The sequence below is a fragment of the Falco punctatus genome (assembly GCF_963210335.1).
Source record: "Falco punctatus genome assembly, contig: scaffold_46, whole genome shotgun sequence".
Taxonomy (NCBI): Eukaryota; Metazoa; Chordata; class Aves; order Falconiformes; family Falconidae; genus Falco; species Falco punctatus.
In genome coordinates, this window is record NW_027660143.1 from 162683 (window position 1) to 175211 (window position 12529).

Genomic DNA, 12529 nt, shown 5'->3' on the forward strand with positions numbered 1-12529 from the left:
TGGGAGGCTCTTTCTTTTTCAGTTGTTAAAGAACTGCGCCGCACGGTTACGGAACGTGGTATTTCTTCTCCCTGTTTTATAAGTCTGTTATCTTCTGTGTTTGATGCTTATGTCATGACTCCTCATGATTTGAAATCTTTAGCACGATTGCTGCTAACCCCGACTCAGTACACGTTATGGGAGTCGCACTGGAGAGGGGGACTGCAAGCACTCCTGCTCACGTACGTTAACCATAATGATGCTGCATCAGCTGCACTGACAATAGAGCATCTTACGGGCACCGGTGCACGTGCTGACCCGGTAGCGCAGGCTCAACACTGCCCCCGTGCGGCTCTCGAGGCAATTAGAGAAGAGGCGAAAAAGGCTTTTTTCCAGGTCCCTGACGTACAAAAGCCACAAAAAGCCTTTACTAACATCACTCAGGAGTCTCGAGAACCTTATATGCAGTTTATTGATAGACTAAAACAGGCTTTGGAACGTCAAGTAGATAATGCGGAAGCTCGGGATATATTGTTAACAAAACTAGCTGTTGAAAATGCTAATGTTGATTGTAAAAGGCTACTGAAGTCTCTTCCCAACCCGAACCCCACTCTGGTGGAAATGGTGGAAGCATGTAACTGAATCGGTACGGTTGACCATAAGTTTGAAGCTATGGCTGCTGCTTTTGTAGCGATGCATGGTGTGGGGAATTGCTATGGTTGTGGTAAGCCTGGTCATCTAAAGAGAAATTGTCTTGTGAGGGCTGCGGGGAATAAACAACAACCTCCAGGTCCTGGAGTTTGTCCGAAATGTCAGAAAGGGCGTGATTATGCTAATCGATGTTGACCTAAGTACGACTTCCAGGGACAACCGATACAGGGAAACCGACCACGGAGCGCGGGACAGCGACGCGCACAGACACAAGTGCCACAGCTGACATTTCAACAAGCTCGGAGAGAAGCACCGACACCTCAAGTCTCTGTCCAGCAACCTCAGGCAGCGCCAGATTGGACCTGGCAACCTCACACACAGTAACACTGCTCGATTCCTCGGTTCATTTATTATCAACAAATGTCAAAGGACCATTACCCCCCGATACACAAGCTCTGTTAATTGGTAGATCTTCCACAACATTGTCTGGTCTCTTTGTTTTACCGGCTGTTATTGACTCTGACAGTGTGGACGAAATCAAAATCATGGCACGGACTCCAATTCCACCTTGTACGATACCTCAGGGTACTCGTGTTACCGAAATCTCGGAATGAAGAACTTATCAACACCAATGTGATGTAGATAAACAGACACTTCTTTATTAACGGCCGGGTGCGTGAGCGAGTCTTCTCACGATCAACGCACACCAGGTCCCAAACTCAGATTCCGTATATAGAACTTATTCATACATATTCATTAATTATTCATACATAATCATAACATTTCATGTAAATCATTTACATACTCTCCTCCTATATCTGATTCTGCGCAGTAAAGCTTAGAAAGGTCTAGAAATGGGTCTAGGGTACGATTTGGGTAGGTGGTATATGAGTCGGTGGTCGCGATCTCCCCCTGCCGGAATTACCTTTTACTAAAGTTCATGGTTTCTTGGCAGGTAACTACAAGCTGTTCCAGTCGACTCTCCCCAGTTTCCATTAATCTCATATTCTGACATTTCAATACACCTCTGCATACAGAAGACTGGTCAAATACAAAGGAACCTTTCAACCCTAAAGTTATTACCTAAGTTTTAACTATGGTTCCAGCCCCTTCTTCTAGCCTTGGTACAGGACGTACAGAAGATCTCATAGCAGCTTTTACTGTGCAACTATAAGTTTCATTAAAAATATTTCTTATCCTTCTATTTTTCAATTTTATAAAATGATTTTATAAAATAAATTAATCAATCAAATAAAGTCAATCAATCTTAACTTATTAACAAATTGATAACAGTCGAATAGCGCAATTGATTCTGATTCCAGCAAGGGTAAACTCTCTTATCACTGATCATCCTCCGCAGAGGAGAGGAGGTTTTGGATCCACAGGGTTACCTCACATTTTGTGGGTACAATCCATTTCTCCACAGCGACCTATGTATCAGTGTACCCTTATTTACAATGGCCAACAAATAGCACTAAATGGGATCATTGACACTGGAGCTGATGTCACAGTAATTTCTCAAGCCAAATGGCCTCCGCAATGGCCACTGACTAATGTCTCTCAGACACTGGCTGGGATAGGGGGCACCGGTAACAGTCGTCAGAGTTTGGAACTAATTTGAATTCAAAGACCAGAGGGACATGTGGCTTCTGTTAAACCTTTTGTGCTGCCTGTCCCTATGGTTTTGTGGGGATGTGATATATTGTCACAATGGGGAATGTCTATCCGTACACATTTTTAGATGGGGCCATTGAAGTGTGCAACACCCTAAAAATAACCTGGAAATCTGATGTTCCTATTTGGGTGGATCAATGGCCCCTTCCTTTGGAAAAACTTCGCACACTTCAAAACTTAGTCTCAGAACAACTGTCCCAAGGACACATTGTACCTTCTACTAGCCCATGGAATTCACCTGTTTTTGTTATTAAAAAACAAACTGGCAAGTGGCGCTTGCTCCATGATCTTAGAAAAATTAATGATGCTATGGAAGATATGGGAGCCCTCCAACCCAGGCTCCCGTCCCCAGCTATGATCCCTCGACATTGGCATCTAACTGTCATAGATCTTAAAGATTGTTTTTTCAGTATCCCGTTACATCCAGATGATGCCCCGAAATTTGCCTTTTTATTTCCAAGTATCACCATGCAAGCTCCATTGCAGAGTTATCAGTGGGTTGTACTGCCACAAGGTATGAAAAATAGCCCTACAATGTGTCAATGGTACGTTGCAAAAATACTCAGTCCTGTCCGAAATGCTATGCCTACTGTGTTATTGTATCATTATATGGATGACGTTTTAGTGGCAGCACAACATCACAAAGTCATGGAGAAAGCTGTAGCCCTTGTCACAGATGCCGTGAATTCAGCAGGTCTCTGTATAGCACCAGAAAAGGTCCAGAAGTTTCCCCCTTGGAAATATCTGGGCTGGCGAATAAGGAAAAGGTGACAAAAGGAACTAGTTGTTAGACCATGTCCAGATATTTTCAGCACCATATTGTCTTCTGAATGTGGTGCCGTTTGCTCTATACCTGTCACTATGGCTATCACCAAGCGTTATTAGAAGTGAGTCAGGGACTGCACATGTGCTAGTGCAGATCCACCTTCACCGTTCCAAAGGAAACATGTCCATTAGTGAGAATGCAGGAATAAAGCCATTTTTACAGATGTATCTGTTTTCAGAAAGGAATTCAGTTTATTAATAAAACTATTTTTGTTGAAGTTTAGCAGCAGATAGATAAAATTAGCTGGAGGGTTACTTACTTTCAAGTAGATCCAGTGTTCCACTCCTCTCCTGGCAGAAAAGAAAAGTACCTTCAGGTTTTCAAGGCACAGATTGTGTATTTCTTGTGGTATGAACTAATTTCTTTTAACATTCAGCTGTGCAACTCACCAGTTCCAAGAACTGTGTGTTATAGTTTGCATTCTGAACAAAGTTAAGTACCTTCCCTTCCAGGGCTCTTTTGTCTTCTAAATGCATCCTCCTTGGTTGTATTTCATGTTACTGTGTTCTCACTGCTTCTCTATAAATGAACATATTAATCCTTAATTTTCTAGGTTTCTTGCTCCATTTGCCAAAGCAGCATTTTCCTTCTCTCAGGAGCTGCAGATGCAGATTACCACTGTGCCAGCTTCTTCCTGTCTGGAGTGGTTTGGCAAAAGGAATTAGTACAGGAAAGTTCATAAACGTCTATTTTCTTTTCACTTCTACTACACTTCACAGCTGTCTCACTGTGCTCTTGTCACTTTTCTTTCGAGTATACTTATGAAAACCCATCACAGCAGCTGAGGTCTGCAGGGTTGGAAAGCTGACCTTCCAACACAAGGGGCAGAAATACGGGAGGCAATCTTTCTCCCATCAAATAACAGTTCCTCCACAACTCTTTCACTGTTTGGGATATCGCTGAGAAAATGCAAAACCTCAATTTTGGCTTGTTGCAGCATTCACAACGATGGAGAAAAAGCTGTCAGGATTCACTTGTCAGCAGCTTAGGAGCTGTGGAACTTGAGGTCCATTTGAAAATGCTTCAGTTATTTGTATGCAGTAGACCTAGATGCAAGGGCATTAAAATCTGGCATGAAAGCCTATATGAGCAGGATATGCTCTAGTCTGAAAGAAGACAGGTTTGGATTGAGATAAAATGAAACACAGACAACTAGAAAGAAGTACAAGTGCAATACTGCTGGTTGACTTCATGTTTAAAAACATGGCCCATCAGTGCAGAGAAAAACTAGTCTGTAGCATCCAATTAGAGCTGCTGCATTTTTCTAAGCTGTGCGGCTTACTCTGCATCCAGGCAAAACAGTTCACAGAAATAGTATATTCCCTTTTTTATGTATCACTTCAGGAGAAAAGGAAAGAAAAAACAACAGACAAGATGACACACAAACCCCCAAAACTGTTGTTATAGAGGTATCATCTACAGAGATAAAGAAGGCCTAAAATGAAGCAAGAATTCATAGAATCACCTTTCTAAATCTTCAGCTGCTCAGTCTTGAAAATATGGGGGAAGAAAACTGAAATGCATGTGAGTTAGCATGTGATTGCATAAAGCTATCCATGAGATCAACTAGGACTCTAGGAATTTCCAAAGAAGTTGATCCCACCACATCTGCTTTCTCCCTAGCTGTGAGAAAGGACATCGTGAAAATCAACCTTCAGACAGATAAGATTCCTTCCCCCTTTTAGTACTGCATCATCACAGAGAGCCCAGCACCCCCAGAACAGCAAGAGAGATGAAGGAACCGGCACTTACTGCCACAGAGCATTTCCACTCGGTTTGATTCTGCAGGTCAGCTACAAGCAACAGGATCCAACTCATGTTCAAAGAGCTCCAGCTCTACGTCTTATTGAACAATGGAAGTGGTGCACTCTGGAAACTCTAATTTAGATGTCCCACTATATATGCTGGTAAAAGCATATATATATATATGTATATATATATACACACACACACTGATTATTCAGACATAATCTGGGGTTTGCCTCACACCTCCTGCAATGAAGCCACTGATACTTACCTATCGTCACACATACAGGGCATTGCAAACCATCCTTGAAACAACTCATCAGCAACTAGTAGACTCTGTATTAAAACTGTAGCAGTATTAATATTTGATGTCTTCACAGCAGTAAAGATTTATTTATTTTTTTAAAAAGCAGAAAAGTCTGAGAAAGCCATTATTTGTCACGGGATGATCCAAAGGCTGTTAATCTCCTGTCTACACCTTAAAGAAAGAAAAGAGGAGAAAAATCTAATTTAAACAAGTGTTATTAGGGATAAAAAATTCAGACTGATGTTACATTAAATTATTTGGGAGGCTGAGGTATCCAGCCATGGTCTTCAGTATAAAAGAAAATTATAGGGTCTATCAACTAGAGAAGCGGTGCTCTGAGCCTATGTGCTGGCATGCTTACAGTTTTTTTAATGTCTGGCAGGATGTTTTACAAACTAAACTCAGCAAGGTGACGATTCCACCACAAGGTGCTTCAGATGGTTTTGCTAATAATTTTGATCAGCTGAAATGGAGAAAAACGTAACTTCATTTATTTGGCTTTTCCAGAACCTGTCAAGCCTGAGCAGAACCATTAATTTCTCCCTTCTGCATCTCCCCCACCTTCTTCCAGAAAAGATGCACTTCAATTTTATTTTTTTTCTACAAGTACTCTGCATAATCAGCCTTTGTTCCCAAAACAAATTTTGGTCATTCTTTGTTCTCTTCCTTTGCTAGAAGGAAGTGCCATTTCTTGAGAATGTTCATTGGAGGCTGGTACTGCTACTGCTGCAAACATGGAAGTGCTAACCACCATCTATTGGCTTTTGTTTTAAGAGTCTTTTAACCAACTTTGTTAATGGACTGAATGCAATTTAGGTATGGAACTTGGCTAAAATGTAGCTTCAATTGGCTATTAAAATTTAAGAGCCAACTAAGATAGCTAATTGCAAAAAAAGCTCCAGTGATAATCTTAAGAAGAATTAGTAATAGCAAATGACAGGCTGTCTAGTCTTATTCCCAAAGGGAAAGAAACTCTTAACTAAGAAGTCAACCAGACAACGTGCAGAAAACCTAATTGCATTACTCTTATTATGGCATCCCAAATCTGGCAGCTCACTAGGATAAAACAGTGAGTAAAGTCTGTCAAACTACTCAGGAAAGCAACTGACCCTTCTTAATGCTAGCTGTAACAGGCATCGGGTATTACATTAATATTTTATATTAACTTATTCCTGTAAAAATTAGCAAAGAAGCACCATCTAAAAAATATCTTATACCCATCCTGAATTTGATTCTCTCGCCAGATATTTTAGATTAAGGAAAAAAAAAATAGAAACAATGTCTGCAAAGCGTTCAAGCACTAAAAGAAGCATTCTGTGCTTCATTATCAATAGCCTCATGACACCATCAGCTGAAGTGCCGACTAGTTCTCCTGTGAAGATTTATCATGTATAGCGGCCACTTTGAAACATAGGTAGCGGAGTCTTTAACATTCCCTACTCAGGAGTCTCCCTGCTGTGCTGTAAATGTCAGTCTGTTTTTTTCACGGCTGTGCGCACAGATTGGAAACAGCAGGAGAGCTTGGGAGTATGACTGCAATACCAGTAAGGACACTTGTCTTCACGGCACTGCTCAAGTGGCTCTGGGAATGCAGGACCCTGCTGTTCTCTAATATTTACACACACCTGCAGTCACCAAGAGCTGTAAATGCAGTCTAAAGGCAGCTTGCTTCTTTTGTGTTGGGGGCTTTACTTTCAGACAGGGATGGCAACAAAATCCTACCGTTTCCCTATCCCTGTTCTGCAAAACAGCACACACGTGTGCAAGCACATACAGTATGCGGTATGTACAGTAGCACTGCAGGGATTGTCACAGCCTTCCACTTCGCTTATCCTGACCATCTCACGCTTTAAAACATCATTGCAGGTCACAGTGAGCCAAAGGCGTTCTTGCTTGCCACGACTGTAGCTTTGCAGTCTCTTGTGAGCAAAGGCAAGCCCTGAAACAACATTTACCTAGGATGGAAAGCACCCTTTTTCTTCGCAGAACACTTGTCGGTACAAACTTTTCCCAGGGCTTTTTTGGGGTGGGAAGAGGCAGGGGTGGCTTACGAAATCTGCGCCTCAGAACATTCTTTTCAAATATATGGAAATGTCTGTGTTTCCTGCATTTGGCTTTGGCAGTCTCAAAAGAAAACACACTCCTTGTAAACTTCAAAATAAAGAGAGAAAGTTTACTGGTAAATAAGTTACTAAAACAATTGAAATGTCAAACAACTAAAGTACAAAAGAATGACATTAACTTTGAGTATGCAAGACAGCAAGAGAATACAATATGCTTTCCTGACAACAGTTCTTCGGAATAGTGTAACATACTTTTTGAACAAAATAATTAAATGAAGTCATTAAAATGATAGTTTGGTTTGAGGAGTTTTAAATATGCGAGAGGCTTTAGCAGTCCTGTTTTTTCATCTGAAATGAAAAGCATACTATGCTTAAAGTCACCAGCCACACTTTGCTGATTGAGTCTGTATAGCAGTCAGAGTAGAAATGAACTTTTAAATATGTTATTCCAGTTTTATTTCAAAACAATGGATTCCCTTGTTTTCAAAACATAACCTCGGCGTTCATTCAACATTTTATGCTACAACATATTTATTTCAGTAGCAATTTAGACACAAAATCAAGCAAGCATAGCACTGGGCATCCACACAAATATACCACCCACTGGCTCATATGCATTTGTTTTGGTTTGCCGAACTTCATAAAGCAGTCTCCCTGATAAGAATAATGTTCATGCCCTAACAATTCTTTTTTTTTTTTTTTCAGTATCTAAGTGTAAAGTAGTGGTATTTCACACCAAAATTAAACACTGCATTTTTTTACTTACAACTCTGAAAACAAGACTCAAAGCCAGGCAAGGAAGTACTTTTAAGAAAGGTTTTGGAAGGTTACATGCTTCTCAACTATGAAAAAAAGGCAAACCATTATTTTGTTATGAGAAGCACATGCAAGTCAAGCTTTCACTGGAACTAGACACTTTACAAAATTATTAATAATTACAACTTTTCACTAACATAAAAAGAAAACCTGAGGGGGCAGTTGAGAATGGACCTTGGATTTTGGTTTGTTCTTTTCTTTTCCCTGGGCTCTATGTCTGAAATGCTGGTCTCCTCCTTTCCAGAGAAAATCTGAATAATTAGAAAAGTGACACAAACACAAATACTATGAAAAAAATAACTAACATTCACTACCTGTTCTCCAAATAATTGTTTAAACTTATTTTGTAACAAAGTGGAATGCAAGGACGTGATTTTTGTCTTACGTTCTCTTTTTTTAATTCAAACACTTGAAAAATATTTAAAAGGTGTCTCTACCATTTCAGACTTCCTCTTGGTGTACATCTAAGTGTCCCTCAATAGGACTTACTCAAAATTAGAAGAAATCAGATGCAACACCACTGTTCTTTATAAAGTACCCACAACAAAAGTAAATAAAGCTTTATTTCTACATTATAAAGCAGAAAAAAGCACTTTAGTTTGCCTTTAAGATATGGATTTGTGTGTATAAAGAAAACACATCCTCACTTCAAAGTTGGCAAAACTTTGCATTCGTATTGAAGTATTCATAAATTATGCAAATATTTTAATAAAAAATCTAATTAATAAACATCTATTTTAATAAAACATCTATTCTTCAAAACAGGTACAAACAACATTAATGTTTTCAGGATTCATCACTTTAAAAGAAAAGAAATAGATTCCAGTGCTACGGTAACCAAAAAAAAAAGATAACCCAGAGGTAAGCCAAAGAGCAACTTAATTTGTTGTTCCATCTATAATTTACTTCTGGACTCCCCTTCTGGATGCTGTGCCTTTCTTGGCTTTGGTGAGGTCATCTTCCGCCTTCTGGTAGCTACTGCATCAGCAATTAAAACAACAACAACAACAACAAAAGACAAGACTTTCTAAAAAATAACAGAAACAGATCAGAAGAAAATATATATAGTCTTAAAGAGGACGGATCGACTCAAATCATGCATTTAGTTTTGACGGGGGGGGCAGGTGGACACATGATAGGGACTCAGGAGAATTTACCACAACTTCTGGGCACAACATTTTTTCCTGAAAAACATGTTGTACAATTCAGCTTCTCAAACGGTAGCATTGCATACCTTGGAGCCAACTTAATAGCTCAGGTCCACTAAAGGATGAAGAATCAGCTCCTCTTCAAAACCTGAACCCCTCCTTCCTCCCCATGCACCAACTTTTAGTTCCGCATTAAGCCATTTTTGGTGCTCTTTAGCCCTTGTGCTAAGCTGATCCAGCTCCACAATCTGGCAAAGAACTTTTCTTTTGTCTAATAGTTTAGCGAGCTGCAGCATCTTAGAGCATTCGGAATGAAGCTTATACAAGGGGAGGTGGAAGGCACACCGGCAGAAAAGAGGAAGATTTTTGTTTGGCACTGTTGAGCTGTTAAATCAGCTCAGCTATCAGTGCAACTTCACCTACACATTTCAAGCTACTATTTGGCAATATTTTATTAACAAGTGTAACAAACAGTGCCATCTAAGTAAGATTCCTAACAAACTTGGCAGGCAGGTTGTTCAAAAAGACCATACTCAAATGCAGCAATAAAAAACTCCCTGCACTTTGATTCTTTCCTGCCCACTAACAGGGAAAAGGGGAAAAAAACCAACAAAACACCACAGCTCATTTCTGTAAATCACATTCAACTGTAGTACTTTGAGAAAAAAAATATTACTTACCATAAAAATTGCTACCATTTTCACAAATGCAGTAACAGTAATATGTTTTTCATCTCTTAGCCACAGTATTATTTGGTTTACATTTTTTTTTTTATCCTGACTTCCCCCTTGAAGTCAGTATGCCTAACTATTTAAGTTCTTGCTTGTAAAGCTACATGTAACTCTACAGTTCCTGTTAACCTTTTAATCTGGATTACTGACAAAGAAAAAAAGATAAAATTGAGTTTCATGGAAGTCTGTAAGAAAGAAGCTGCTTGCGTAAGACAACAGCCTTTGAGCCCCCTCCCCACAAACGTTTCGTGTGGGAGAAACGCCAGCTCTACTCCTGAAAACAGGAGAAGTCTTGTGTGGGCAGCACCGAATGAGGACACAAAGCTATTACAAGGAAAGGAGAGAGTTTTTATAAAGCAGCTTACACTGAATTAGGTTGAAACAGCAATTTAAATGCGGAAGAACTCTATAGGCAAAACCAAACCAGATGGTGTCACTGCACAGCTTGCTTTGAGACTGGAACAAAGTTCAGCAGAGGCAGAGTCTCACAGGCTCTAGAGGAATTATTAGGCAAGTTGACTGTGATATCTGTGTAAACAATATTATAAAGCAACTTTAGAAAAGAAGCCCAGCAGTACCATGTATAGTTTTGGGCTCTAGCCTTCAAGAAAGTTCTGAGAAAAATGGAGGTAGTTGCCAGGACCTACCAACGGGACCGTATTTTGTCCCAGAGTTAATTAGCTGTGGAGCAATTTCCCCTCACATAACTCTGCCTGATATGGGGGTATTTTGTATTTTCCCCTGTAGCTGGATCCCAGTGGGTTTTAAAGAATCAGGAAGTCCTCGAATTAGAGGAGTCATCCCTTCTGGGTCCACAGGCACCATCATGGGGGAGCCCTGGCGAGATTCAAGCCTCCTGTCATACATCATCTGCAGACAAGCTGCCTTTTGTACACTTCCTACCAGCTGATCCACCGCACCTGTTACGGCTAGGGGGTCTCCCCTTCCAGAGGGTTCACTGCCCCGGCCCAATACGCTGCCCTCTGCGTTAATGACCATGGGGCCTGATGGTTGCCAGCAGTTAAAAACACACCTGGGCCCCAGTATCCTTCTGCTTCCTTCTCTGACAACAAAATCCCATCCCCTCCTGACAAGGACACTTCCCAAACATATTCTGTTTCAGATTCTTTTGGAGTCTTTGCAAAATCCTGCCTTAATTTTACTAACTCAGTTGCTGTAAACGGAGCCTCTTTAATAACCATTTGGGCACAATTTGGGCACAAGTGTCGTTGTCTGTCTCATATAAACACTCAGTCTTAACTAGGGGATACATGTGAGGAGGGTTTTCTGCTGCCTCTTTTTCCCCCTGGGCGTGTATTTGTCTAATCCCTTTCTCTGTTAACTTCAACTCCACCTCCCCAAACGAGTCACTTTGTTTCCACAATTCTTCTCTTAATGTGTCTTTTAACAAAGCATTCTGGTTTCTCTCCTGCTCTAATAGCTGTTTGGTCTTTTCTAACTGCTCTGGCAGTGTTTTAACTGCCATTTTCAAGGAATCTACCGCGGCACCATCTTGACACAATCTTTGGCTCCTATCTTCTATGGCTGCTGCAAACTTGCCCCTAAAACTGCACAAATTACGGATTTTTCCCTTGCCAGGCCTAACTTTAGCTTCCTTCTGCAATATCGTGATCCTATCCACTATACTCTGCGGTTGGAACCACTGATTTTTTGCCCATTCTCGCCCTCAGGCAGCTGGACGAGCATGATAGGTGCCCAAAAGTCATCCAGTTTATAGAAATCTTCGCCCCATACTTCAGTGGGGGAAACATCATGAACATCTGTAGAAGTGTGGGCACACGCTTCACCAAAGAGGGGTTATTTCATCCTGAGAGGGCCTCACTGTAAATTCTCTTACCACTTCCCACCCCTGCCGCCACCCTTCACTCTCAGGAGGTCACACTTGTAAACTTCTGCAGAGACTCATCTCTTGTTCAATTCGATCGCTTTGTCCTTCGGCTGTTTTCCTCACGGACAAACAGAACCGCGGATCCAGACTCCGCACTCACTTCGCACCAAGGCACGTCTCAGGCGCACACACACACACACACACACACAGACACATACACACAGATACACACACACAGACACAGACACACACACAGAGACACACACACACAGACACACACACACACGCGTGCGCACACACACACACAGAGACACACACAGAGATACACAGACACAGACACACACACACAGATACACACAGACACACAGAGACACAGACACACACACGCGTGCGCACGCACACACACAGACACAGACACAGACACGCACAGACACACACAGAGATACACAGACACACACACAGATACACACACACAGACACACACACACAGATACACACAGACACACAGAGACACAGACACACACACAGAGATACACAGACACACAGACACACACACACACAGAGACACAGACACAGAGTCAAGAGCCAAGGAACTTTATTTGCCTAACAATAAATCTGCAAATGCAAAGGGAGAGAGTGTGAGAGCTAAAGTGAGAGAAAGGAAGGAAAGAAATAAGGGAAGAAAAAGAAAGAGTTCAAGGCAATAGCCACCACCCCGGAGTGCAGCGTCCCAACGGTC